We start from the raw sequence: 4,758 nt of genomic DNA, 5'->3' as shown, positions 1-4,758 counted from the left end.
TTGGTCTGGAGAGCTCTGAGTTCAGGGGTTGGTCTGAAGAGCTTCTCTAGATCCAAGGTTGGCCTGAAGAGCTTCTCTGAGTACAGTGTTTGTTCTGAAGAGCTTCTCCAGGTCCAAGGTTGGTCTAAAGAGCTTGTCTAGATCCAGGAGTTGGTCTGAAGAGCTTCTCCAGAGCATGGTGGTGTGGGAAAAGGGCGTCTGGTTGATGGAGACGAGTCTTCAAGGCAGGGTGAGGGGAAGGTGGGTGGCTTCACCCTCCACCCGTGTCACTGGCAGGGCTGAGAGCAAACTTGAGGGTTGAGGTGCCCCCTCAACCTTGGGCTCTGAGACTTCCAGGAGAAATGTCCATCCAAGCACAAACACCAGCACCGTGGAGAAGGGCCAGAAGGGGTGGGAATTCTGGCTGCTCTGCCAGGGGAGATGTGGGAGGAGAGGAAGCAATAGCAATAAACACGTCGCCTTCCTCCCGGGAAGCAAAGGTGGGAGCAGGGAAGGGATCCCCAGGTGACATGGGGCAGGGTGGGGGACGGAGGTCGCACCAGGCTGTGGGCACCAGGGGGATTTTGGGGGGTTTGGCTCAGCCAGGGACACAAGGACACGAAGATGTCCCACCTTGGGGTGTCCCAGTAGAGCAATACATTGTCTCGAGAGCAGCAGAGGGAGTTTGTGTTTGCAGGCAACTTGTGGCCAGTTTATTTTTAAACCCTTCTCACTAAACCCAGTTTAGAAATGAGGCTTTGCTTATTTATTTCTCTTTTCCAAGGCAAAACACTTGGTTGGGTTTTGGTTTTTCCCTCAACGTGCCAAAAGTGTTCCCTGTTGGCAACTCTCCTGCTCCTTGGGCTTTGAGGCTGTCAAATCCAGAGCCTTTGGAGAGGTCAGGTTTGGAGCTGGGGATGGGAATCCCTCAGGGCACTGCCTGCCTCGGGTTTCTGACCCGTGTGTGGTGTTGAGTCAGTGTTGGGTGCTCCGCTTTGGTCGTGCCTGGATCACGTCTCCTGATGGACCTGAGGGCTCTGGAGGCTCACCTGGACCCTCCATGGTGGTGTAGAGGTCAGGCTGGAGAGCTTTTTGGAAGAGAAGGTGACCTGTTCTTGTTGCTTTGGGTGGTGTCTCCCATCTTGGCTTCTGCTGCCACTGGGAGGAGCTCCTGGAGCTCCTTGAGTGTGAACCAGATGGGGAGGAAGAAGCTTAGGGATCCAGGAGGACTTTTCCAGCCACTGTTTGCTCTGTCGGGTTGGGTGTTGGAAGCAGCACCTCTGTGGGGGGTTGTTTGGTTGGTTCTGCTGGTTTTTAATGGAAGTGCTGCTGGATTTTTAATGGAAATCCGGAGCAAAGCTCTGGTTGACCTCCCCAAGCTCAAGGGGACATCCCTGTGGGCTGGGGAAAGTGCACCCTTGGGCTGCACTTCGGGAAGGAAAGGAGAAGGAGAAAAGGGTCCAACAAGCTTTGTGATCAGAGCCCAGGCTGTGCAGAGGACCCTTCCCAGCAGGCACCACCCTCCCACTATCCCAGACACCCTTCAGGACTTTAGGGACAACCCCTAAAATTTCGGTCCATGGCTGGGAAGGAGTTGTTGGGCTTTCTCCTGAAAGGAAAGAACACTAAAAGTGGGGAGGAAGCTCCAGGAGTTGAACACGGAGGGTCACCCAGTGTTCCCACTCAGATGGGCAGTTGGGTTTGAACCCCTTTGAGTAGATCAAGAGCAGCTCCTCACCCTGTTATTCCCAGGCAGAAATCCTCATTAACTCAGCCGAGTGTGGGGAGGGGAAATATTTGGCACCTCTTGGGCCAGAGGCTTCACTGAGGACCTTTGGTACCCAGGGCTGGGTTAGGCTTGGGCCACCACGTGGCTCCAGGGCCACCACATGGCTCTGGGGCCACCACTTGGCTCTGGGGCCTCCACGCAGTGCCAGGCTTGGGAAGCTCCTTCCCGAGGCGGCTCTGTGGGGCTGTGCTGGTGGGGAGACGCTCCTGCCCTTCCCTTGATCCCAAGCCCTCTCCTTGGGCTCCTCCTCTCCATGGCTTGAGGGAAGGTCCTGGGGAGGTCACAGCCTCCCCTGGGTGGGGACAGTGCTGGGGGGCCACCAGCTTCCCAAATATTTCAGCTTTGCTGATGTTGATTATGGAAAAGGGTTTTCCATCGCCCCGGGATTAGTGGGGAAGAGCAGGAGGGGTTAAACCATCCAGGGAAGTGTCTGAAATTAAAATTCCAGCTAAAGAGGAGGGAAAATAACTCCCAACCCCGATGTTCCCACCATTAACTCATCCCTGCCTTTATCTTGGCTTTAAAACACCAGCTCTAGTGTGAGATTTGGGGGGAAAAATAGGAATATTAGTCCTGGTGGTGACACCCCCCGCCTTGGAGCCCAAACCCTTCACGCCTCCAAGTGGCTGAGCCCTCCAGGCAAGGATTTGCTCCTGGATTTTATGGATAATGAATAACCCAGTTTTTGCAGTTCCAGGATGGAATTACCTTGAAGTGTTAAAATTTAAGGGGTTTGCTTTAATGGTGGATGTTCAGAGGATCAGGTTTTCCCACAGCCACCGGAATATGGTCCTTTCCAGAGCCCCCTCCCACCCTGTTTGCCATGCCCTGCATTCCCCCAGGGAGTTTGGGATGACGTGGTTCCCAGCTGGAGGGCGTGAAATCGGATCTTGCTTTTTTTAGGGGGGTGGAAAACCCACATTTGGGGCTTTATTTTTGATAGGAAAATCCAACCAGCCAACAAGAGCAATAAGAGCCGCTGGATACCCATAAATCCAGGGGGTTTTGGGGGGAATTTGGGCTTATTTTTTAATTGCCAGTATTTTCAGGCCCTCCAACTGTCGTTCCCAAAACGTGGTGACCCTCTGCCCACCTTCCCTTGGCTTTGCCAGGAGCTCCTGAGGCAGGAGCAGCTTTCAGATATTCTCTTCCGTGTGCTGGCATTCCCATAGGGAAAAAAAGAAAAAAGAAATTAAACCCTTTTATGGAGCTTGGGAGGCTTGGAAAAGGCGTTTTTGTGGCGTGTTGCACTCGTAGATTCTCCAGTAATTTGTGGGAATGTTGGCAAAGCAGGAATAGGAAAATCTGTGGTCTAAGGGCAGGAATTCCCATTTGGAAACGCTCAGTTGGGCTGTTTGTAGGGAATAATCTTGATGCAACAAGGCCATCTGCAGCCTCCCTGTGTCCTCCTGCAAGGGATGGAGCTGGGGAGTTTTCCTAGGGGTTTGGGATAAGGGAAGGGATTTGTAGGGTCGGGATCCATCGGGAAGCATGGTGAGGGAGGGAAAATGAGGCAGTGGGATCCAGGATCACATCCAAGCCCTCCCATTCCCAGAGCACGGAGCAAACCCACGTGGGCTCCTCCCCCTCTTTTTATGTCATTCATTTTGTAATTAATTTTAATTCACGTTGACCTCCAGACCAGCTCGGTTTTAAATATTATTGGATCTTTTAAACAAAAATAAATACAAAAAAAAAATCCCCCAAAAAATACCAAAAGAAAAAGGATTTAAACCCAAGAGTAACCACGTCTTCCAAGCCTCCAAGGTGTGGACGGAACATGGCCTGGAGCTGCTGCCCTGGAGAGCCCCCCCCCAAGTCTCAGTTTGTCCATCTGGAATTCGGGGTTGTTTTCCTGTTTGTTTTCTGTTCTGGTTTTGGTTCTGAAGATCAGGTTTTGTGATCTCCCTGACAGATCCCAGCCAAGAGTTTGTAACTGTCCGATGTTTCCTGTCAGATGTAGAACATTCGAGAACGATGAAAATGTTTCCAAAAAAAAAAAAGTCAATAATAAAAAAAAATAATAATAAAAAAAGGAAATAAATAAATAAAAGAAGCCCGATGGGGTTTGGTGGTCAGGGTGGTTTTTTTTTTTTGGCACAGGGAGGTGGTGGGGGGAGTGAATGGGGTGGGCCATGAACCCTTTGCTGGGGCAATGGTGGAGCTTGATGGTCTCCAGCCCAACCTTGGGTGGGTTGTCCCGATGATCCCAATGTGATCCTATAGAAACAGCTCCTGTGGGAAGTGAAGTGTGTGGCCTTCATGGGGAGCATCCCCACCGTGTTCTCCTGGGCTGATGGAGACTTCAGATAGAGGGTGGGTGGAGGCAGGAGACCAGCTTTGCCCAGAGCAATCCATGCCCAGTGGGGTTGTTGGCGAGGTGGGAGTTATCCCGTGATCCAGTGACTGTTGTTATCCTGGCAGCTGGTGATGGAGGGAAATCAGGAGCTTGTGGTGGTCCTGGAGGGGCTTCAGCTCAAGAGACCCAGGAGGTGACCATGGACGTCATCCAGTGGCTCCCAGTGGAGCTGTGCCGTGGCTCCCAGCGATCGTGTCCGTCAGGCTGCCACGCTGGACCTCGGCACGGGGAATCCTTCCCACCACCTGAGCAGGACCTTGGATTTGCTGTGCTGCCACTGGACACCTCGGTGGCAGGAGCAGAGGCTGAGCTGCACCTCCAGCTCCTCGTGGCTCTGAGTGGGACTGGCCTCACACAACGCCCTGTGTCCTCCAGGGGTCTGTGTGGGTGTCACTGCCCCCCCGAGGCCACCCCCGGGCCAGGAGCCACCTGTGGAGGACAAGGGATGGACCACGGGTGAGGGGGGCACACGTACAGAGCTCCACGTGCACGTGTGCGGGGCTGAACACGTGTGTGGGTGTGAACACACGGAATCCCAGGTTCACCGGGGCTGGAAAAGCCCTCTGGGATCACCAAGTCCCCCCTGTGCCTGATGCCCACCTTGTCCCCCAGCCCAGAGCACTGAGTGCCA

The 4,758-nt window shown here is 53.4% G+C and overlaps 1 protein-coding gene across 1 annotated transcript in view; it reads right to left on the bottom strand.

The window, feature by feature from the left end:
• Positions 1-4,758, bottom strand: part of RELT (RELT TNF receptor) — a 9,353-nt gene that overhangs the window by 706 nt on the left and 3,889 nt on the right. The window lies entirely within an intron of this gene.

Source organism: Manacus vitellinus, unplaced genomic scaffold, assembly GCF_001715985.3.
Source record: "Manacus vitellinus isolate BGI_N305 unplaced genomic scaffold, ASM171598v3 scaffold_35_pilon, whole genome shotgun sequence".
Lineage (NCBI taxonomy): Eukaryota > Metazoa > Chordata > Aves > Passeriformes > Pipridae > Manacus > Manacus vitellinus.
The sequence above is the reverse complement of the archived record's forward strand: the minus strand, read 5'-3'. Positions and strand labels throughout refer to the sequence as shown.